Source organism: Mirounga leonina, unplaced genomic scaffold (assembly GCF_011800145.1).
Source record: "Mirounga leonina isolate KUSES-001 unplaced genomic scaffold, KU_Mleo_1.0 Mir_53, whole genome shotgun sequence".
NCBI lineage: Eukaryota > Metazoa > Chordata > Mammalia > Carnivora > Phocidae > Mirounga > Mirounga leonina.
The window spans coordinates 54,295,814-54,321,429 of NW_023270807.1; the positions used below are offsets into that span (position 1 = coordinate 54,295,814).

At 37.3% G+C, this 25,616-nt stretch overlaps 1 protein-coding gene across 1 annotated transcript in view; it reads left to right on the forward strand.

Moving 5' to 3' along the window:
• LOC118001450 overlaps window positions 1-25,616 on the forward strand; it is a 469,207-nt gene that overhangs the window by 21,769 nt on the left and 421,822 nt on the right. Inside the window, exon 4 of the mRNA XM_034991563.1 lies at window positions 449-551. The gene's annotated coding sequence lies outside the window, so the exon portion shown is untranslated. The remainder of the gene's footprint in view (window positions 1-448; window positions 552-25,616) is intronic.

Sequence of the window (25,616 nt, forward strand, 5' to 3'; positions counted from 1 at the left end):
GCAGATTTATCTGCACTGACAGCCACCCCCCTTACACACACACTCTCTCGCTCTCTCATTCTCCTTTCCCTCCTCTCCATCTCCCTATTGCATTGTGTCTGACTGATTTTCAGAGCACCTTCGCTGTTTCCCCCTTCTCATTCCCTTTCTGTAAAATATCTAGACAGGAAGGAGGTGGCTGCAGAGGCTGAGCAAACAATCTCATATTCTGCCTGCAATGTCATCGTTTCTTTCCCCCATTTTAGGGGGCTGAAGTTGCCCAGGAAGGGGATGCAGAGGAGCTGGAAAGGAAGGGGGGAGCTCTCCAGAGGCAGCTGCGGTCAGGGACAGGGACTGCCGCCAGATGTGCCTGCCTCTCTGGGCTTTGATTCGAAAGGGGCAGCAGGAGGAAATATTGGGAGACAAAAGCCCCGGTTTAAATGATCATTTTCTTTATTTAACATGGCAGCAGACACTCTCTGCGTAGGATCATCATGCCGAGCATAAACTGGACTTTCCCACTTGCCTGGCAGGAGTGAGACAGATCACAGTGTGCTAAATGAGCATCTGAGGTAAGACCCACTGTTACAGATACTTGATTTTTTCCTAAACAATTAATTTTCTTAAATATATGTTTTAGCCTCAATCACAAACAGTATAGTGGGGGCAAATCTGTGTTAATCTGCATCTAAAGAGCCAAGAAAAAGCAGAGGTATAATATATTCAACTCAATTTGGGGAGGTTAGTTACTTTGTCAATTCTGTGTGTGCTGTTTGTTTTTTAGGTAAAATGTTTGGTTTAAGAATAGACTAGTGTCATCATAATCCACCACTGGTGATAATACTGATGTTTAGACTCTTAAAAAAAACTTTGCAAAAAGACAGTGAGCTACAGATGCATGTGCTGTATTTTTAGCTCACATACAAATATTAGAACTCTTATTAAAATGATAGGGTTTTTTTTTTTAGCAGAGAAGGAATGAATGCTGCATAATTAAGTACAGTATTTAATTTGGCTGTTGTGAAGCAAAAGAATAAGGTAATAATTTTTATTGTACTAATCAGTCTCAAGATGTTCTCTGTGTTAATTGGGTTAAAAAAATTGCAGTACTTATTAGAAATTCTAATTTCACAATGCAGCACTGACAATAAGCTCAGCCAGTGAATTATTCACATCTTTAATTTGCTCACTTAATGACAGTTCTGTAATCAGAGTGCAGAGACTGCTGCCTATGCATTATGTATGATGCTCAGGACTTAAATGCAGGACATTATGAAGCTCTCAGTGGTTCAGTAATTAGTTTTCCACAAGACAGGATTTAGATATTCACAGATAAAAGTCCACAGTTGGATAATGCTAAGGTTGCAACACAAAATAACAAAGGAAAGGAAGCTCAAAGTTTAGACTGAAACTTTGTCTCTCCAGCCTTGTCCACTGTGGAAACAGAATCATGCCACCTGAAATAGTTGCCTAGCTCTGATCACATGTTTGAAAACTGTTTTTGAACAAAGTTGTAGCAGGCAAGGCATTTGAACAATTTCAGTGGACCAGAGGGGAAAGATAAAGCCTTTTTAATTAGTGTTCACAGAAGCCCTGCAATATATCCTCCTAATAAGTCTGTAGTATGCATAGCAGGCATTCTCAATGTGCTTTGTAACTTAGTTAGTGCAAATGCAAATCAGGTTACAATGGTGTTTGGCTGTAATTGTGTTTGTAAAAGGGTTACATGCCCAAATGGAGATTGAGCTTGCTCATGGTTTTGTTCCAATTGCTTCTGAGAGAAGGTTTGAAAATCAAATGAGATATTAAGTGAATCTGGACGTGAAAGGAAGTAGATCTGAATTGTCAGTGCAACTTTGGAATTTCTTACACTTGTCGGTTTAGAGTTGTCAGTTTTTAATGTTTCTAGGATTGTTCCGTCGTGAATTATATAACTTTAGAGACTCCCCAGAACCACTAGCAATAGTTTAAAAATGTATACTGACTTTGGGAAAACATTTCATAGTATTAATTCTAAAGTTTAATGACTAAATTAGAGTCTTTACAGTGATTTTTTTTTTTTTTAAACATGCTGTGGACTATATGGGGATTTTTGAGGATTTAAATATTAATCTCTATTAATAAGATCTCACTGCTTTACCATTTGTTGGTCTAAGATTTGTACTCATTTCCAAAACCCAAGTGTTAAGACACTTAATAAAAATTGTTATTTTAAATTGAAATGCACAGTAATACTTTTAAAACTGCCTTTTATAGTTTAGATAATTTTTTTAAAGAAAGTTGAGAAATCTATAGGCAAATGTAGTGTTTAGGGCAGGAATGAACTAGTGAAATAAAAAGAAATTATATTCCACCATAACTTGTGAAAAAATCCAAATTAAAGAAAAAGTAAGTCACACCTCCAAATTTGACTTCTAACTTTTAGAACTGAAAAGTTACTTTAACAAAATAAAAAAGTTTTTCACATATGTTTAGGAAGCTGTTGCCTTTGTGATACTTCCAACATGCTTTTTGGGAAAGGGCACTTGGTTAGGGGAGGAATTCAGTATCTAAGCAGGTGACCAGGTTTTGACTTGGATCCAAGATAATATGTGGCAATCAGATGGTGGCAGTGGTGCCGGTGGTAGCTCAAAGAAATGGCGAGGAGTTAGGAGACTTGAATTCTAGTCCTATTTTGGCCACAAACCAGCTATGTCACTTTGAGCACTTAATATTATTTTCCATTTCCTTATCTGTCAGGCAGGAATAACAAACTTTTCTAAGCTTTAGGAAAAAAAAACAACTGTAGCATTATTATGGGGAGAAAGGAGGTAGGAGCAGTGAAAGTTTTTTGAAAACTTAAAAGCAAAAATAAGGAAGATATTTTAGGGATTAACATAAAACAGAATGTGTCTTTGAATCCGTATTGTTTATTACGGAAGAGATTCTTGTCCAGATTTGCAACATTCTAAAATGCAAAAATGTCAAAATATTGTCAAATAAATCAATTTAAATTTAATTTAATGAAAATAAGCCATGAAAAAAAAATGTCCTTCGTAGGTATTTGGGGGAGAATAAGAGAGCCCATAAACATCAGTTTGGTGTCATCACTCCAAGAAGGTTGGCATTCATCTTGCTTTGGACGTTTCTTTCACCCACCACTTAGGAGACACATATTAATACTCTAAGAAGCCTTATGTTGGAATGTCTGCCAGTCATCAAGATTTCAGCCATTCTTCTCATTAGATTATGAGTCAGAATGAGATAATTTATACCACTAAAATTTTGGAGCTCTTTTTCTCACCGAAAATCAGTCAATATATCAACCAATCAATTATTGATTATCTGTTAATTTTCCTTTCATGATCTATTGAGCACTTCTAATGTTATCAGAAATAACATGCTATCTTTCCCTCATTCTTATGAGGCAGCTGTGTCCATATTCTAGATGAGAGACTGAAGCACAAAGAAATTAAGTGTTTTGACAATACCACACAGCTGGTGAGTAGCAGTGGTAGAATTGAACCAGCTCCAAGTCCTCAGGTTTTGACCAATCGACTATATTGTCAGCTTCCAAGGTCCTGTGCTAAGTGCTGAGATAAAGTAATTGATTGAGATTCCTGCCCTCACATTCTCACAGTGGTAATGTTTGAATTTTTTCCACCTGCTCACTTGTAGGTCAAGACTCTTGGTTCTCATAGTATGGGCTCCAGACAGCATTGGTATCATCTGGAACCAGGCTTGGGTGCTTCACTAACCTTGATGTTGCTTTTAAATCACCTGGGGATCCGGTTAAAATCAGATTCTGATTCAGTAGGTCTGAGATGGGGCTCAAGATGCCTTTCTAACAAGTTTCCAGGTGATGCAATGTTGCTGTTTGAAGAGGTCTCTCTTTGGTGAGTTCTAGAATTACAGTAGTGCCCTCTTATCGTCGGTTTCACTTCCTGTGGTTTCAACCACGGTCTGGAAGCAGATGATCCTCCTTCTGAGGAATCATCAGAAGGTCAGTAGTTGCTTAATGCTACATCATAACGCCTCTGCCATTCACCTCACTTCATCTCATCACATAGGCATTGTATCATGTCACATCATTAGAAGAAGAAGGGTGAGTACAGTACAATAAGGTATTTTGAGAGTGAGAGAAAGAGACCACATTCACATATATTTTATTACAGTATTTTTTTTACAGTTTTAGTTTATTATTGTTGTTAACCTCTTATTATGCTTAATTTATAAGTTAAACTTTATCATAGGTATGCATAGGGAGAAAACATATATGTAGTGTTTGGTACTATTTGTGGTTTCAGGCATCCACTAGGGGTCTTAGAACATATCCCCCGTGGGTAAGAGGGGAGACTACTGTAGTCTATTTCACCCAAGTTTGGTACCCAGTGTGTCTAGGGCAGACCCAGTGCCCCTAATTCCTTACTGAATTCCATTCTTCCTCCAATTTTGATATTTTTTGGTCCAGATAGAAGAGCTTCTACCTTGGTTTCCTGACTTTGCCATCTGGTGCCCTAAGTTCTTAGCTTGTATAGCTGAGAACTTAGCATAGACCTCCTATGGGTCTGATTCCACACTCCCAATTACTAGCATTGGCCTTTCTGTTTCTGCTGTGGTGTCAGCCTTTCTTCATTCCCTTGTCTTCATCAGAATCACCCGTGAAGCTTACTAAAAACTTTCAAGCTCTCTCAGTAACACTCCCATAGATCTGATCCAGTGCGTTTGGGTGGGACTTAGGATTTTTTTTTTAACCTTTTCCAAAGCTTCATAGTTGATTCTGAAGGGCAGCACATGCTGAAAACCACGTTCTTGGGGGCCCTTCCTGTGCCCTGACCTGATAGGAACCCTTTGGAAAGTGATATTGGTACAACTTTTGTTCAAGTTTGCCATGTACTGGGAACGTTTTCTCTATGCCTCTATGCTAGCAATGGGAAAGAACATAGAATTTAAAACTTTGCTGAGTGATTGGCATTTGAATTGGATAGCCAGTGAATGAATAGGTCATTTTATCAAGCCAAAGGAATAGCATATGCAAAGACAGATAAAAATGAGAAAGGTATCTTAAATACTGAGACATCCATTTCGACAAAAGTGTTTGACACACAGCATGGGGGAGTAGAACATAAAATTTTAACGGCAGGTAGCCTCACTTTTAGGACCTTAATGGGTTAAACAAAAGAGTTTATACTTAATTTTACCAGCTGTGAGAATTATCAGAGGTTGGGCGCCTGGGTGGCTCAGTCGTTAAGCGTCTGCCTTCGGCTCGGGTCGTGATCCCAGGGTCCTGGGATTGAGCCCCGCATCGGGCTCCCTGCTCAGTGGGAAGCCTGCTTCTCCCTCTCCCACTCCCCCTGCTTGTGTTCCCTCTCTCGCTGTGTCTCTCTGTCATATAAATAAATAAAAATCTTAAAAAAAAAAAGAATTATCAGAGGTTAAGATGGAAAGTAAAGTGAAAGCTAATCTTGGCACTGAGGGCGAATGAAAGGGCAAGACTGAAGGCAACAGACAAGTTAGGTATGTGTGGTGATACAGTACAGCTGAGATGGAGAGGATGCTTAGGCCACACTTTGGGCTCTGAAGCTAACCTCTGTCTCTGACACTGATGATGTTTCTTTTTTTAAAAAAAGATTTTATTTGTTTATTTGAGAGAGAGAGAATGAGAGACAGAGAGCATGAGAGGGGGAGGGTCAGAGGGAGAAGCAGACTCTCCGCTGAGCAGGAAGCCCGATGTGGGACTCGATCCTGGGACTCCAGGATCATGACCTGAGCCGAAGGCAGTCGCCTAACCGACTGAGCCACCCAGGCGCCCCCGATGATGTTTCTTTATCACAGTTATATTTTATAGCAATAGCCTGCAACTTAGACCTTATAAGTGGCATGGCCTTGAGAATTCTGGGAACTCAAAGCTTTTATGAGCCATCACTGGTTTGTTCTTTTCCTGATTATTTTACCTGGTAGTGCTGGGATGGCTAACTCTAGGTTTCTTCCCCCAGGAGCGGCTTAGAACTTTTAAGGTAATTATTTGGGAGCAAAATCTTCCACAACATCTTAAGGGAAACTCGAAACCAGTTAATGAGCAGCAATAGGAATGCCAATGGTTGGGAGAATTGTGTCTTGGCCTCTTGAATACAGTGCTATTGCCCAAGCTCTGGAGAGACTTCACTTAGTCCATTAGTCTTGACTCGGCCACTTTTCTTTTCCTGCCACTGAATTTGTCCCTTTTAGAGTGAGTGCTTTCTTAAGTCAGCATGGATCTGGGGGACCTGGGTGGCTCGGTCAGTTAAGTGTCTGCCTGCAGCTCAGGTCATGATCCCAGTGTCCTGGGATCGAGCCCAGCGTCACATAGGGCTCCTTGCTCAGCGGGGAGCCTGCCTCTCCCTCTGCCACCTCCCTGCTTGTGCGTTCTCACTCTCCCTTCTCTTTCTCTCTCTCGCTCTCAAATAAGTAAATAAATTAAAGCTTTAAAAAAAAAAAAGCATGGATTTATTGCTTCACCACCCTACTTCTAACAGTCATGCATATTGTATCAGCATATTTTGGAAACACTAATACCTACTCTCAGACGTGTTTAGGCATTTCACCCAGTTTTTGACCTACTCTCTTACTTCCTTGATTTTAGCTAAACTCTGTCTTCCCCTGACCCTAATTTGCATGTGCTTATATGGTAGGCTGAGTAATAGTCCTGCCCCCCTCAAGATAACTCCCAGAACCTGTGAATTATGTTATCCTACATGGTAAAAAGGATGTAGAATAGGTGATAAAGAATCTTGAGATGGGGAGATTATCCTGGGTTATCTGGGTGGGCTAATGTAATTACAATGGTCCTTTTAAGAGAGAGGTAGGAAAGTTGGTCAGAGAAGGAGATTGGAAAATGCTATCCTGCTGGCCTTGAAGATGGAGGGACCACAAGCCAAGGAAAGCAGGCATCTTCTAGAAGTTGGAAAAGGTAGGGAAACAAATTTTTTTCTAGAGCCTCCAGAGAAAACCAGCACCTTGACTTTAGCCCAGTGAGATGGATTTTGGATTTCTTATATCCAGAGCTGTATGACAATAAATTTGTTATTTTAAACCATTAAGTTTCTGGTAATTTGCTACAGTAGCAATGGGAAACTAATACAGTATACTGCATACCTCCATCTGACTTATTTGTTTGACTGTCCAGTTTGTCCTACTGAGAACAATTTTATTGCTTCATTGTTGCTTTTCCTTGAATACTACTCTACTAGTGGACTAGCGTACTTATTTTTCCTGAGTTTCAAATTTCTCGGTGATGAAGGTATTACCTAGGAGATGAGTGACTGATGGGGCTGTTCTGAGTTAAGGGAGGTGAGGCCAGTAGAGTGCTGATGTAGGTTGAGTATGCAGTGAATGCACTTCCTGTCTCTTCATTGAATCCTGGTAAACTAATTTTGGTGTTTTTACATGGTATTGTAGAAATTCAAAAGCTACTTTGAGTATTAATGGCTCACAGTGTAGAAGTTTATATAGAATTTAGATTAGCAAGTACTTAGTGCTAATAATTCTCTGGTCCATTTTGAATCTCATTTAAAAGATATTTTGATTTTGACTTCCTTTGGGGGTAAAATATTTCTTACTCATGGCCACATGTACACTGTGCAGACTAAACTAGCTAAATAAAGCTTATAAAATAAAGCTAAATAAAGCTTAGCAGAGCATCCTTTTTTTCCTCTCAGAATTTTCCCTTTTCTGACCCAATTTGAGTGTGTTTTTCTACATAACACACACACATACATACCTATACATCTACACTCACACTCAATGGTTACTTATAGTCTACAGTACAATTAATGTCCTACATAGAAAGATGCTAAGGGTTAAATGAGAATGCAGGTGAAAGTACTTTGTCAACTCTTTTGCTTATGCAATGTAAATTGTTGGTACATCTGTTGTACTAACAAAGTTATGAGCTTGAGAAAAGATGTTGCATGTTATATCTTTGGATCCCTAAGGCCTTATAAGATATGTTAAATAAATTGCTAAATAAAAGGTGGAAAATTAGAGGGGAGCAAGCCAATGAAGAAGAGTTGAAGAAAAGAACTAAATTTGATAGTTCTTTGGGTGGGATCACCCACAGAAATGTCTCCTGATATCTGTATTTGAGCCTGTACTCCCTAAACCATACAGTTATGTGTGAACTCTAAACCCTCAATCACATGAACCAATCTTAGTGACTGTCCAACTAGGGGTGGCATATAAACCATCTCTCCCTTCGTTAGTTTCCTGTCGCTGCCATAACACATTTCTGTAAACTTAGTGGACTAAAATAACATAGATTTGTTATTTTACAGTCCGGTAGGTAAGAAGTCCAGGACAGATCTCACCAGATGAAAATCAAGAGTATTGGCAGACTGTTCCTTTCTGGAGGTTTTAAGGGAGAATCTCTTTCCCGCTTATTTGAGTTGATGGTAGAATTTAGTTCCTTGTTGTTGTAGGACTGAGACCCTCAATTTCTTGCTGGCTTATCAGCCAAAGGCCTTTCCAGTTTCTGAAGGCCACTTTACATTCCTTAGCTCATGATCCCCTTCCATAATCTTCAAAGCCTGCAAAGGCAAGTCGAATCCCTCTCATGCTTCAAATCTCTCATTCCTCCCTGTCATCTCTGACCACTCTTCTGCTTCCCTCTTCCAATTTCCAGTACTCATGTGATTACATTGTGCCCACCTAGGTAATCCAGGATAACCTCACATCTAAAGATTCTTAATCACACTACAGAGTTCCATTTGCTTTTAAGATAATAGGTTCCAGGGATTAGGAGGTGAATGTCTTTAAGGACCATTATTCTGCCAACCACAGTCCATAACTGATAGCATTTGCTTGAATTATAGTTGTTCCACACTTTGTTTTCTAGTTTGGGTAATATCACTGTCAGCCTTTCTCCAAGCCTCAAGTATTCAGTCTCAGAATTCTATTAAGCATCTGATTTAACTCCTTTGCCAAGTAAGTTTGTCTGATGTATAAAGTCACTTTTATCCTAATTCGTTTCAATTCAGTTAGATTCCATTCAATTCAATAAGAATTTTTTGTCTACTGAAACCATTTCTGGTATGATAAGTAAGATATGGAGTATGTAATCTGTTTGTGGAAACAAAATATATTCCCAGAGATAGAGAAAAATGCAAGAGAGAATACAGTCACCACATGTACATAACAAGGGTGTGAGAAGGGGAATATTTTCATGCAGTGGTGGGACTAGGAAAGTAAGGTTATGATTTTTGCCTGGCTGAAGTCACTCATAGGATGTGATTTAATGAACAATGGTCAGATCTTTCTGCCTGAAAATATCTCCCTACCTAGCTTGGAAATTTGCTTCACTTTGTCACTATTAGATCCATTTAGTTTAACAAACATCCTCTTTTACCAAGCCATCCTGTAGAACTCTTGCTCAGGGAATGTATATTCTTAATTATTCATTAAACTACTGTTTTTTGTTTGTTTGTTTGTTTGTTTTTTAAATCCTCGTACCTTAGTCTGAATCAACTTTCTGTAGATCTTTAAAGAATATTTCCCTCTTTAAATTTGTTGTCTTAGTAAACTGATAGGGTTTCTAGCACTAGGCATTGGGGACCTGAATAGCATATGAGTATAGTAAGTCCGGTGTAGATGGGGACAAGGCTTGGAAAATTGACCTGGGCCAGTACTCTTTTTATTCTCTCATGATGTCTCTAAGAGAGATTAACATGGCAATAAGGTTGATGCCTAGGGAGTGTGGCCAGAAGTCCATATTCCAGTGTTCAAGGGGAACTTCAAGTCTGAGGCAACCTCCCATTAACATCACAGACACTTTTAAAATGAGTAGGGACCCAGCCATAGAAGTATCTGGTGAGAGTAAATAATTATAGACAGGCAGAGGGAAAACAGATCCAGACAGAACTAGAAATCTAGGGTCCAGCCCCATTAGGGAGATCAGAGGTAGGCATAGTGTTGGGATCCCAGGCAAATGGACTAGAATTTTTTAATATAAAGTGCAAAGCATGACTGAAACCCAGAAATAGAGACTGGTATGAATGGTGGGACATAGGGTCTAGCCTGGGGCTTAGGAACACTGGGGCCAGGGAAGACATGAGTTTTGGCTTGAATCCCTTGAGCTCATGTCTGATATCCACTCAGGCCTCATTTTCATTGGCTCAGGCAGAGCAAGGCTCACTGATTATTGTTCTTTAGGACTTGCACCTAAATTTTGTTAATTTTCTAAGTTAAAAATTGAGGTTGTATTTTGGCAGACTAGAAGGAATTCTGATAACCCATGGCCTTTGAAGATAAAATGAGAGGCAGTGAGTCCCTGAAACCTGAAGAAATCAAACATTATTAGATGACCACTTGGCATATGTGATTCTGGGGGATTAAACAGGCGACATTTAAAGGTCCCTTCTAATCCTAAAATACCACCTAAGTCAGGATAATGTAAAAAAATGTCTAGACTTCATAGACATTATTTTCACTTATTGAACACCTGGCTTCTTTTAAATTTTAGAAAAATACTTATTAATTAGAAAAGAGATATTAAAAAGGGATAATTTTCATTAAGCATGCTTGGCCGTTTTAAATTACTTTCAATTTAAAATCCCCTTAATACACTGATTACTTATTAGATAAACCAATAATCTGCTATGATTTGCAGTAAATTGCAAATTTATGCATAAATATTTAAATGTTACACATAGTCCTATCCATTGAGGATCCTTATTTTTTTTTTTAAAGCATAAAATCCATACTGATATATTTTATTACAAAGTTGTTTATTTTAATACTGGAGTAAACTAAAGTCTGTCTCCTAGTTGTACTGAATTTCAATGGCCTTTTAATTGCAATTAAGCTCACAGTTTTCAAAGTTCTTTTAGAAGAAGGGCCTATCTGTGTTTAAGATGTGTATTACCTTAGGTAATGCTACAACCCAAACAATCTCTGCTGTGCCTGGCAGTCAATGAAAAAAAAGGCCACAAAATTAATATGGGATTTGAGAATTGGTGTCTATGTCTCGGAAAGATGTCCAGTGAGAGAGGGCTTTCTCAGCTTTCACTTTGCTACCTTCAGTTTAAATGTAGAATCACAGAATTTACAGGCTTCAAGGGTTATTAGTGATAACTCTCATACCTCAGTTTACAGAAGAGGAATCTGAGTCACAGTGAGGTTGAGTGACTTATCGATTCATATATTGCAGTTAACAGTTCTGCTCCTTTCCCTTCAATTTGACCCTGACAGCCTGTTCAGTTATTATTCTTTTAAAGAAGAGGAGAGATGGGCAAGATCACACAGTCAGTAGAAGGGGGTCCTGCTACCTCTGCTTGTGATGCTGGACTATAGCCCATCACAGTCCTTCTTTACATCCTTATTTGTCTGATGACTACAAGGTGATGCAATCAAACATTCATTTGAGGGCAGGTAAAATAAAGTTACAGTATACCCACTCACTGCAAAATAGTGTCTGTTAACATTTGGAAGTGCTGAAGATAGCTGCTTCCTAAGGTATTTATTAAACTTATGTGTGGTCTGTATTTTATAAATTAATAATATTCGATGCCAATCACGTGTATTATAATATCTTGATATTTACAGGTTTCAGAATGCTTAGCATTTTAAACATAGATTGCTATTTATATAGTACTATTTTATTTATTGCCTTGTAATCATTAGTATTGATGAATATTGACATATATAATTAGAACATTCAGGAGCAGAAACTTGATAATGATTCAGGCCAAAAGTTATGCTCAGAATTTTAATTTCATAGTGTTGCATGCTATGAATAATTAAATTTATCTCTTTTGATCTCTGTGTGTTGATCTTTAAAAATATTCTTAACGATATGCCTAAAGCTAGTGGTAGCAGGAATTTTGATTGCAATCTCCTTATCTTGTGTCTTAAGAAGTCACTTTTCCAAAGAAAGACCATCTTTCTTACTTTCCTCTAAGCTCAGATGTGAGGATCCTGCAGTTTTTCTATTGCAAGGGAAGAAGAGCTTCCTAGCGTAGGGGATATGCTTCGAAGCCACTTTCTTGACCTCCATGACTGTCTGTACTCACTACTGGGCTCCTCACAACATGCCGTGTCTTCTAATCTTAACAATATCCCTGAGATCTGAGGATTGCTTTATGATTACCGTTCTACAAATGGGGAAACTGAAGTTTTGAGAGAATTGTGTGCAAAAGCTGTTCAAGATGTCCCTTCTACCATGCCAGACTTCTTATTTATTATATTTCCTTTTGAGAGAGAGAGTGAGAGAAAGAGTAAAAGTAAGATCAACAATGGCACATTCCATCCATGTAGCAGTTTAGAAATTTCGTTTTACTTTCTACCCCATTGTGTGTTATATGTGCATTGCAGTGTTCTCTAGAGGACTGATGTGGTAATGGTAATAGCAATATTTGTTAAAAGCTTGCTCTATGGCAGGCACTGTGCTAAGTGCTTCATATACATTTTCTCATTTCATCCTCACAGCAACCCTATGAAGTAGAAATTACTATCCTTGTTTTTAAGATGAGAAAATGAGGCTTAGAGAGATTAAATAGCTTGCCCAAGGTTACTGCTGTTTAAACCAAGCAATCTAACTGCAGATTCCAGTCCCCTAACTGCTCTGTTCATTGCTTGCACTGTATGTAAGGCTCTTCTTTTTTCCATTTTAATGTTTCTTCTCTTTATGAAGGGGTGACAGGGGAATGACTTCTGCCCTAGCACGGTGCTACTAAGAACTGCTGCTACTGACTAATGTCCTCAAACTTTAGTGTGCATAAGATTTATCTGAGTTTTTAAGACAAATGGTATCAAACATTTCTGAAATTTTTATATTAATCTAATTATTATACAATTTAAGTGAATTAGAGTTGCTCAGTGGGTAAAATCCTAAAATTTGGTATTGTCAACAAATGTCTGATAATCATCTCTCAACTTATTTTTTATATAATAATAGATTTCATAAGGTTGATTGCTTTAAGCAAGTTATGTGGTGACTTATCTTTGTAATTCATACAATCATAAGATATAATCAGAAAGAGTCTTTATTTTTATTTTGCTGCCTCATCAAATTTCTCCAGTGGCATTAGCTTCTCTGCTACTAGATGGAAATGTGGCCAATTCTGTGGCTTTTCTGCTCTCTCTCAGGCTCCTATGGTGTCTATAAGTGATATATGCAATTTTCCTCCAGTAATCAGAAGTGTATACTCCCATGTTTCGATAATTCCATCTTTATTCAAAATTACAATTACTTCCTCTACCTCAGCTGAAGATTTTTGTAGGTTGGAATCTGAGTAGAGAGTGTGGGCCTTCCTTTCTATTTTACTGTTTCAGTGGTTCTTGTAGTATTGTCTTGTGGACCAACAGCACCAGCTGGGAAGTTGTTAGGAATATGAATTCTTTGGTCCCACTCAGACTCAGGATCAGAAACTCTGGGCATGGAGCCAGCAATATGTTTTAACAGGTGCTCCAGGTGATGATACATGCTAAAGTTTAAGAACCACTGCACTCTTTGATACTTGCTTACCTCCTTATTCTTAGTAACTTTAGTTTCTGTAGTTAAAGGGGGAGGGCATACAAAGGAGTCAGAAAGGTTGTTACTTCTCTGGCATTGTCATAGTTGGCCTTTTATTTTACCACCTGGGACTTATTTAAAGTTGACTCATCCTCTGATGGCAGCTTTTTCAGAGGCCTCATTGAGAATAGTCAAGCCCCTTTCTTCTCTGCCCCTCTTCCTCCCCACTCCTCTTCCACATGACATGGAGTCTCTCTGCTGGGATTTTATTGCCCTTTTATTCAGAATGGTCCCAGGAATGCTCTGTTTGCTTCATTTATAGGGTACAATATTTTAAAATAAATAAATGAATCTGTTCTTTTATGAGCAAGATTGTCTTTTCTCCTATTGACCTCCTGCTATTTTCCAAGTGTAGAAAAGTCTATGGATTGATCTGGAACCACCTTGGTAGTATTTTTAGGCTTCTGAGTCCAAAGAATAAGATCATGGAACCAAGCAACAGTAACGAACTAGGTAGAACTTCCTGATAATTACCTAGAGCCTAGACCTCTCTTGTGTACCACTTTACATCATCTTGGCCCCACTTTTTGTTCCTGTTACTGCTGTAGTGACCAGGTCCACACACACTTTGACTAGATTTATATAGTTCTAACCTGACAGTGCCCCAGCATGGGACAATTCTTGTTTCCCATCTGGGTTTCTCTGACTCCCTTAGAACTGCTGGGCTGTCATTCATGGTCAACCAAAATAATGGAGGCAAAGGAGTTAATGCCCAATAGGGCCATTCTTAGCTAATAGGGAATATACTAAATGCTTCTTTCTTTCAGTGCCCAGTGGGCAATTCTGAAGTGCATGTCCGTAAAGCTTCTAAGAACTTCCTACAGAACTGAGTAATTACTGCCTAACTCAGTAGCACATCTTGGTATTAACTTTTACTCCTTCCCCACAGATTCTCCCTTACTTCACTCCTTATTTCCTGAGATCACTTTTCCCAAATAAACTACTTGCCTATAAGCCTTTTCTCTCAGGCTTTCAAGTGGACCCAGGCAAAGACACTTACCAATGCTAATCTTAGCTCATTTTTCTCTCTCTTGAAGATTGGTACAAATGTAAAGATTAAAGGTTATAAATTCATATGAAATTAGGAATGTCTACAAGAGAGAATGCCTGCATTTTGTTGGCTTCAACTGAGTAATTTGCACCAAGAATTGAAATTGCCCTTAAGTAATTCATGATTGTGGGTCATTAAATATCACCAAGTTGCCATTCCTCTCTCGGAGGCAGAGGACTGGACTGGATAACTTTTTAGAAAACATTGAGGTGTTTTTTAACACCTGGGCACCTGGGTGGCTCCTGGGTGGCTCAGTCAGTTAAGCATCTGTCTTCTGCCTAAGCTACGATCCCAGGGTCCTGGGATCAAGTCCTGCGTTGGGCTCCCTGCTCAGTGGGGAGCCTGCTTCTCCCTCTCCCTCTGCCTGCAGCTCCCCCTGCTTGTGCTCTCATTCTCTCTCTGTCTGACAAATAAATAAAATCTTAAAAAAAAATAGAAAACATTGAGGATTTCAGTGACAATTTTATTAGAGGGAAGCACTTTATTGTGGCTCAGGAAGTTTTCAAGAAGACTTATTATTTGTCTGGGCTCATAAGTAGCTATACACCAAAAGGATGCCTTACAGTTGCTTTAATTTAACAGTGAGATATTCTTACCATGATTCAGAGTTTTCCTAGGTGACAGTGATGCCAGTGTCACTTCCACCTGGTTTTGCGCTACACAGCAAAAGCCTTACAAATGTTTTCCCTTTCTTAACCTCAGAAACTCCCATCGTTGCACTATAAGCTAGTCTAGTGGTCTTTAAAAACTCGTCTATGAACTGACTATAGCAAAATCACTGACAAAACTTTTTAAGAACACGTGCTTCTGAGTTCTACCTCTGGAGATTCGAATTGGTTCTGGAGTTTGGGTAGTGGAAGGTTGGAACTGGCCTGTCTTGGCTTGTGAGAGCCTATTGTGCACTTCTCATTCTAACTCCATATTGAGTGACTTCACATTGGTAGCTTGAAATCAGCCCTATGAGAGTATTGATACTATGGAAATTGGCAAATGTTATAAATTAGAGATATTTTTTCCCCCCTCTAGAGCTGGTGTCAAACATTTACTAGTACATCATTGAACTGGGGCCCAGGACTCAGTGTAACCTCTCCCTCAGGTAAGGAATCTGTTTTATAGAGATGTACATGTTTTTATTTCTGACTTAAAAGAGCTGTTCACATGACAGCACTGTTAGCACGTAACCACATTTTCTTATAAATATAATTTTTAAGGTATATCTTTTAACCTTTTTTATTTAAGACACTATTACTGAAATTAGTTTAATAAAAATACCAATTTGACTTGTGCTATAGCAACTAATATAAATGACCTCCTCTTTGGCACCTCATTGGGTTTTCTAAAGGAAAACCAGTCCATATTAATTTATCTCCCTGTGTGATACTGTGCTACAACATTAAAATATTTATCTGGTTTGGTTTAATCAGTTTTTAGAATAATTGTTTTAACAGAAAATTGGAGTATCATTAGTCTCCTGAATATTATAATTTAACAAATGATTACTATGCTAAACCAAATGGTTACCATGGCAAGAATTCATCTGGAATCTCGACGTGGGAGGGGCATTCCATTAGAGAGGGATTCCTATTTCTCTTCCCCATTGGTACCTAATTGCTAAGCATTAAACATAGTGAGGTTGGAGAATTCAGTACATACTTACAAAGAGAACAGTGATTCTCAATACAATGTCTGTATTTCTGTACCTGGCAACAGTGATTTAAAGACTAGTTAAGGTCAACAAACCAGGGGTGCCTCGGTGGCTCAGAAGGTTAAATGTCTGCCTTCCGCTCAGGTCATGATCTCAGGGTCCTGGGATTGAGCCCCATAGGGAGTCTGCTTCTCCCTCTCCCTCTGCCCCTCTCTCTGCTCATGCTCTCACTCTCTCAAATAAGTAAATAAAATCTTAAAAAAAAAAAAAATATCAGCAAACCATTGCCAAAAGAGTTTACCTTGATAAATCTGGAATATAAAAGTCACAGCTTGGCTTTAACACAAAAGGGGAAACACCTAGTTGTTCAGTGTGGTATAATATTCTGAATTGAATTACATGTGAGGAAACACGCATTCTGGCCTCAGCTTCATTATTTCCTATTCAAGCACCATTGGTGAAGTCACATAATCTTTCTTGGCTTCCATTCTTTATTCTTGAAGCTACTCTGTTTATATCACAGAGCTTATTCTGAGGATCAAATGAGATAAACGTGTGAGCAATTTGAATACATTATTCTTCAAATGTAAGAAATCATCAATATTAGTTTGTTTCAGAGACTTAGGAAGGACATTATCTTTTATTAAATGTGATTCAATCTAATCACATATATATCTAGTGTTGGTGAATCCCTTGTCAGAACTTTATATGACTGAATGAGTCTTAATTTGTCATTGACAAGTATGGTTACCTTCTTTTGGATGCTATCTTGATGATTATGAACTAACGTTCAAAATTTAAATAAATTTTATATATACATATATTATTTTGCAACTATTTTATGGAAGAAAAAGTATGTTATGTTGCTTAAAATATTTTTATCTTATGTGAATGTGGTAGTAGAAATAAGGAAAATAACAGCTAGCACTGTGGAGTTCTTACTATGGAGGAAGAAATATGCTTATAGTATCACAGCTTTTTTTTTTTTTTTTTAGATAAAAAGGCTAAGGCTTAGAAGTAGCAAGTTTTCTAAGTCTTAACAGCTAGAAAATGATAAAGCTAGGACTCAGAATTGTTCCACCTCAAACTCAAACCCAAGTCCAAACTCTAAACCAAAATGCTAATATTGCCTCTTGCATTATTCACATCTGCCTTTATTTTCACCTTACTCTCCTTTTCATCACTCAGTAATAAGTGTGTATCTACATATAGAACAAGCGGCCCTCTTAGATATACAAGATTCTTTGGTTAAATAAGTTAATGGTGACAGTTCATAGTTGGAAGCAATCAGAGTCCACTGTCCCTGGGTTTAACAGTGGCTGCAGACTACCTGGTATCCTGCCAGTCTGTGATTTCTGTAAATCACATTCATAGTAATTTATAACTGCAATAAATGTTTTTTTTTCCCCCACTAAAGCCAGATTTGAAGATCAAGTGGAAATTTCCTCCAAAGGACACTATTATTTAGTTTACTAGAAGAAAATATTAATAAATACAACTTTAAAATTACTTTTGAATGTCATTTGAATGTCATTTATATTTGTTATTTATAATCCTCACAAAAGCCGTAGATATCCATTTTGCAGATAAGGAAACTGAGGTAGAGAGTACCTCACCCGAAGGTCACACAGGTGCTAAGTGGCAGAGGTGAATTCAAACTCTGGCTCATGAGACTCCCAGGTCCATCATTTTCCACAACATATGGTTGTGGAACACCCGGGGCAGGGGTGTCCTATAAAGGAAAGTTTACAATGTGACCATATATAACTTTGAAAAATTGTCATACTTTAGAATCACAAAGTTTCACATGCAAATCCAAATTCGTGGTTTTTCTGGAAGGTCTGGAAAAAGGGCTGGGAGAAAGTACCCTCTGCTCCCTTCAGTATGGAGCCTGGGCTCTCATTTTACCACCTCCCCTATCACTTCTCTTGTCATCAGCTACATTACCTGACCATGTTAGAGTTGATCATCTCTGGATTCTATTGTGATTTCAAAGCTTTGTTGACTGAGGGCTAAAAGTTAGGCTTGTGCTATTCTTATAATTAATTAATAAATTAGGGACAGAGCTGTTAACAGTTCTCAAGATAACGTATTTTGGCTCTAAACCAGGGCCTTCTGAGAGGATAAATACTCTAAGCTTTTTTTCTGAAATTGTAATTGACTGATATAAGCCACTTATTAAAATTTTGATGTTATTCAGATTGTGTCGGTATAATTTTTAGGATATCTATAACCTGGAACTTAGGGTGGTAAAGAATAATGCTTGCATTGGATTCTCAAAAATTATAAGGTCTTACATTTTGTTTGGAAACAAACATATTCTAAAGGTAGGAAGTGGGTTGGAAAGGAAACACTAACATCTTTTTATTATGTAATTTATAAAATATCATGTAATCCTAAAAATAGGTCTTTAAATCATTACTTAGATGGAATAGATATTTTTTATGTCTAGAGGATTGTATCGTTCATCTCACATTTTTCATATTCAGTGAATTATTTGGGTTTTCTAATTAAAAAGTGAAACAAAAAGTTGTTCTAGAGCTAAGAAAAAATTTGAAGAAAGTATACTAATAATTTAAAATATCAATTTTGTGGGTCACCTGGGTGGCTTAGATGGTTAAGTGTCTAACTCCTTGTTTTGGCTCAGGTCAGTAAGTATTTCCTAATTTCCTATTATGAATCCACCACCATTAGGTGCTGTGGAAGATTTATGAAAAGATATTTTTGAATATTCATTATGAATGATCAATTTATAATATTTTTTAAAAAGGTACATAGGAAAATACCATGGAAATTATTTTATCTCTATTCCCATCCCTAGAGGCAACAAATATTACCAGTTTTTTGTGTATTGTTACACAGATATTTTATGCAGATAAATGCAAAGTGGTGTTATTCTCTCCCACATTCCTGTTGTACAGCCTGCTTTACACAACATGGTAGCTTATCCTGTACATAGTTTTGAATTTTGCTTTTTCACATGCGTATCTTGGAGATTATTCTATAGCCCAAGTAACAAATTGTCGTCGTCTTCTTCTTTTTTATTTTTCTTTATGGCCATAAACTATTTCCATTTTGGGGTGCTTTATATCCAGTCATCTATTGTGGACATTTAGGTAGTTTCCAGTTTTGCTATTACAAACTGTATTGCAATGACTAACCTTATATATAGGTCTTTTCACTTATTAAATAACTAGGTCTTTAAGAAAAATTCCTTGAAGTGGAGTTGGGTTAAAAGGTATGTACTTCTATGATTTTGAAAGATATTGCCAAATTACTCTCCATAGGGGTTATGCCAATTTATACTTTGATTAGCAGCATATAAAAATGTCTGTTTCCCTACTACCTGGCCAAACAGCATCATTAATCTTTTGTATTTTTGCCCATCTGATAGGTAAAGAATGGTATCTTAGTGTAGTTATAATTTTCATTTTTTAATTCTTATTCATGTGTTTAGGAGTTATTTATGTTTCATTTCCCATGAACTGTCTATGTACATTGTTTGCCAATTTTTCTGGTTGGGTCATTTATTATCAAATAGCAGGTGTTTACTGTTTTTTGGTTTGTGATATGAGTTGCAAGTATTTATCCCATCTTGTCATTTTCTTTTGCCATTGTTTATTGTAGTTTCTGCTGTGAAGATTATTATTAAATTTTTTTGTTGTAGAATTTATCAATCTTTTGATTTATAGCTTCTGTGTCATATTTAAATAGGCCTCTTCTACACCAGGATTATAAAACACTTCTCCCAGGTTTCTTCTAATACTTTTATGCTTTCATTTTTACAATTAAATCTTTGATTCATTTGGAATTTATCCTGATGTAGAATATGTGATATAGCTTTAATGTTATTTTTTTTCTAGACGGCTACCTAATAGCATTTATTGAATAATTCATCTTCACTGGTTTGAGATGCTGCATTGCTACCTTTTGTTATATTAGTAATTATGGAGTGCACACCATGAGTCAAGCATTGTGTTAGGTACTATGGCAAATTTTAAAAGTGTAATATAGTTCTTGCAGCCAGAAATTACCATCTAGTTATAACAACAAACTCACGGAAACACTCATGGAAAAAAATCAAATGGTGGGTTGCATCAGAGAAGGTTTTATGGAGGGACAGGCATCAGTTCTTTTCCTGATACTTGTAAATGGAATTAGAGAATAAAAACACACGAAAGAGAAATAGGGGAACAAAAGAAAAGGAAGATACCTGCTCATACTCATTATCCAAAACTAATAGGCCTAAGTTACAGGGAGGCTGCATGTTGATTAGCAAATATTCAATGTGGGTGTATTTCTGGATGGCAGATGCTTTTATTTTTAGAAACACATCTATGAATTTAATTTAAATGTGAGAGTAAATGTATTTGTAGAAAATGGCTTCAATCTCAATTGCCACTGTCAGAACAGGCATCTTGTTAGTTGATTTGGAATGATTTGGGTGTGTCTGAATTGTTTCCCAATGTATTTTCTTGCCTGTTTAATATTAAACCTCTTTGTATGAAATTTGCCATACTGGACTTTGTTACTTTAAATTCTTTAACAATGGGAGATTTAGGAACCTCAGTAGTGCATAATATAAATACAATAGATGCCCCTGCCCCCACCTCTTGCCTGTGGTTTTGCTTTCTGTGGTTTCAGTTATCTAAGGTCAACTGTGGTTGGGAAGCAGATGATCTTCCTTCTGAGGAATCATCAGGTCAGTAGTAGCCTAATGCTAAGTCGCAACGCCTCCGTCATTCATCTCACTTCATCACATCATATAGACATTGTATCATCACATATCATCACAAGAATGGTAAGTATAGTACAATAAGATATCTTTTTAAGATATTTTGAGAGAGAGAAAGAGACCATATTCACAGTAACAAAAGTTATGATATATTGTTACAATTGTTCTATTTTATTATTGTTGTTAATCTCTTACTGTGCCTAATTTATAAATTAAACTTTATCATAGGTGTATGTACACACACACACACACACATACACACACACACAAACAGGGAAAACATAGTATATATAGGCTTTGATACTATCAGTTGTTTCAGGCATCCACTGGGGGGGCTTGAAATGTGTATGTATCCCCCATGGATAAGGAGGGACTACTGTACATGTTTACTCTTTTGTTTGTAGTTTTAAAATGGCATATTAAGAAAATGAGATATAATTCACATGCCATAAAATTTACCATCTTAAGGTATATAGTCAAGTGGTTTTGAGTAAATTCATGAGGTTACCATCACTACTACTTAATTCAAGAACATTGCCATTACCCCAAAGTGAAACCTTGTATGAATTATTACTTTCCAATATCCCTACTCCCTAGCCCCCAGCAACTACTAATCTACTTTCTGTCTCTATGGATTTACCTTTCCTGGACGTTTCATATAAATGGAATCATATAATATGTTTGCTTTCATTCGTGTTAACAATGCTTTGAGGTTCATCCATGTTTTGGCATGTATTAGTACTTTAGTCTTTTTTGTGCCTAAGTAATACTCCATTGTGTGATATACCACATTTTGTTTATCAGTTGATGGACATTTGAATTATTTCTGCTTCTTGCTATTAAGAATAATGCAGCATTTCAGGGCACCTGGGTGGCTCAGTTGGCTAAGCAACTGCCTTCGGCTCAGGTCATGATCCTGCAGTCCCGGGATCAAGTCCCACATCGGGCTCCCTGCTCAGCTGAGGGTCTGCTTCTCCCTCTGACCCTCTTCCCTCTCGTGCTCTCTGTCTCTCATTCTCTCTCTCTCAAATAAGTAAATAAAATCTTTAAAAAAAATAATGCAGCATTTTATAATAATGCAGCTTAAATAATGAACATTTGTATACAAGTCTCTCTCTCTCTCTCTTTTTTTTTTTTTTTTTTAGATTGAGAGAGAGCTCAAGTGCGGGGGGTGGGATTGGCCAAGGGAGAGGGAGAGAGAGAATCCTAAGCAGGCTCCACACCCAGCATGGAGCCTGATACAGGGCTCAATCTCACAACCCTGAGTCGGTGACCTGAGCTGAAATGACCAGTTGGATGCTCAACTGACTGAGTCACCCAGGTGCCTCTAATACAAGTTTTTGTGTGGACATATGTTTTCTACTGGGTATATACCTAAGAGTGGAATTGCTAGGTCTTATAATAACACTATGTTTAAATTTTTGAGGAACTGCCAACTGGTTTCCACATTGGCTGCATCATTTTACATTCCCACCAGCAATATTTGAAGGTTCGAATTCTTCAAATCTGCCAACACTCATTATTTTCCATTTTGTGAATTATAGCCATTCTAGCATGTGTAACGTGATATATCATTGTGGTTTTGAATTGCACTTCCTTGATGATGAATGATAGTGATGTTGAGCATCTTTTCATGTGCTTATTTGCCATTCATATATCTTCTTTGTGGAAATATCTGTTTAAATCCTTTGGCCATTTTTGAATTGGGTTTTTTTTTTTATCATTTAGTTGTAGGAGTTATTTATAGATTCTGGAAACTAGACCCTTATTAGGTATAAGATTTGCAGATATTTTCTCCCATTGTTAAGTTTTTGTTTTGTTTTATTTTCTTATAATGACTTTTGACACACAAGTCTATTTAAATTTTTATTAAAATTTTAAGTTTTTAAATTCATTATTTTATTTTATTATTATTTTTTTTAGAGAGGGAGAGAGGGGAGTGGGAAAGGGAGAGAGAGAATCTCAAGCAGGCTCCAAAGCCAGTGCAGACCCTGACGCAGGGCTTGATCTCACAACCTTGAGATCATGACCTGAGCTGAAATCAAGAGTCAGATGCTTAACTGACTGAGCCACCCAGACGACCCTCATTTTTTTTATTTTAAAATGAATCTGGATTATCTGTTTTTTCTTGGATTGTGTATGCTTTTGGTAATGTCTAGCAAACTTTCACTTAACTTGAAAGATTGCCTAACTTGTGAAGATTTATTCCTATGTTTTATCAAGAGTTTTGCGGTTTTAGCTCTTATGTTAGGATTTGATTCATTTGAGGTTTCTCTTTTTTCATATAGTATGAAGTAGGCATCCAAGTTCACTCTTTTGTATGTGGTTACCAGTTGTCCCACCGCCATTTGTTGAAAAGACTATCCTTTTCCCATTGAACAGTTCTGCCATCCTTCTTGAAAATCAATTGACCATAGATATAGTGTTTTATTTCTGAACTCTTAATTCTATTCCACTGATCTTTATTCCAATATTACACAGTCTTGGTTACTATGGTTTTATAATAGTTTTTGAAATCAGCAAGTATGAGTCCTCCAACTTTGTACTTCTTTTTCAACATTTTTATTTTTGGCTATATTGAGTGACTTGTACTTTTATATAGTTTTTAGGATCAGCTTGTCCATTTCTGCAGAAAAAGAAAGCTATAATTTTGACAGGTGTTGCATTGAATCTGTAAACCTACTTGGGGATTAAATGTTTCCAAATAAACCAGTTTTACTATTTTTAAAAATATGCAAATGTTCCTACAACTCTATAATTTTTTCTAACATTTGACCTAAATTTTAAAGTTAATATATGTTTATTTATTTATAAAGCTAATATTGAAATTACTTTCCTAAATATGAATTTAGTGGTCTTTCCAAATGGCTACTATTATCCCATGATTTTTTTTTTTTTTCTGCTTTTCTGCTGGAAAACTAGTCTGTCTGACTTAACCTATAAGGATGATGATGATGATGTTAATGGTACTGATACTTATAACGATGACTGTGATGGAGAAGATGACCATTTTCACTTCCTGAGTGTGGTTATATACCAAGTTCCTTGCACATCTTATATAATCCTCCAAATAACCTAGGAGGCAGATAAAAGCATCACAAATGTGTAGGTGAGAAAACTGAGAGTGACTTGATAGGGAATCTGAGATTCAGGAAGGTAGATGACTTTCTCAAGGCCTCAGAGAGCTGGTAAAAGCAAAACTGGGAGGGCGCCTGGGTGGCTCAGTTGGTTAAGCGACTGCCTTCGGCTCGGGTCATGATCCTGGAGTCCCTGGATCGAGTCCCGCATCGGGCTCCCTGCTTGGCAGGGAGTCTGCTTCTCCCTCTCCCGCTCCCGCTCCCCCCTCTTGTGCTCTCTCTCTCTCTCACTCTCTCTCTCAAATAAATAAAAAAAATCTTAAAAAAAAAAAAAAAAGCAAAACTGGGATTTGAAAACTTTTTCTTTGCCCCCATTACTCTGTTTTCTTTCCATATAAGACTTCACTGTATAAAATTTCATATCATTGCACACCATCAGTGGGAGATTTGGCTTCTTGTTGTTAGCTCTTAATATTAGCAAACAACAAGGGTCAGAGTCAACAGGGTTAATTCCAGCCACCAAGCATGTGGCTGTTTTCTTCTGTGCCAAGAGAAAGTAAGAAAAGCCTCCTAAACTAGAAATATCTCTCAGGTGAAAGAACTAATCTAGAGATTTAAATTTAGTGAAAGAAAACTTACCCTGGGGGGAAATATTATTAGTCTTTTGTAAGTATGAGTCTTTTGTAAGCCAGAGTTTGGAGGCAGAGTATTCATCAAGTACTTCTGGACATTGGGAATGGGAGTCACACTTGCAGGGTTTGATAATGAGCAATCCATTATTTATTCAAATATTTTTTTGTAGTAATGCAAATCTACAATCATTACTTCCTATAATGAAACCTATCAGATGGAGCCATCTTTGAAGTGTTTGGCTGCAAGGAACTCCTGGAGCTGGAGTTTTCATTAATGTTAGCAGGGTGGCAATCCTTGTAAAGACCAAGAAGAAACAAAATCTGGAGTATGCACTAGGTGATGACCAGTTTTATCCTAATGAGAATGGGATTGTCCTGTGTGGGAAATCTTAAACTTCTGAGAAACGTGGGAAGACCTCATCAGTTATTTCTAGCCTGGTTTCCTTTGTCTTATTTCTTCGTGCCTCAAATATTTTCTAGCATTTCCCCGATGTTCCTGCTTTCTACTTGGGCATGATGCAGATTTTGTTTGCTCTTCTCCAGCAGAGAAATGTAACTGTTTCATGGGCAGTATTATTAGTAAAGAGGTAGCAATCAAACTCTGTGTCTATGGTGGCTTCACCCATCACTTTCCCACTTACAAGAAGTCAATGGATTATTTTATTAAAAAGGTTTTAAAAAAATTTCTTACTAAGATGGAGAAAGAAGAACCAGATTTACCTTCCCATCTGAAACAACCAAAACAAAAAAGACCAAATTTAGGTAACACTGCTTTTAAAGATAGTGGACATCAGGCAACAAGGGACAGTAATCCTGGAGTGACAGAAAACAAATGAGGTAGTCCCTATTACTGGCCTAGTTTACTACCTCAAAGGAGTCAATTACAAAAATATAGGTTAGCTTGAAGTTATTCCATAGCTTACTGATGATTCTTTTTTAAATATTCTTTTTCTGTGTTTCATGTTGGAAAGT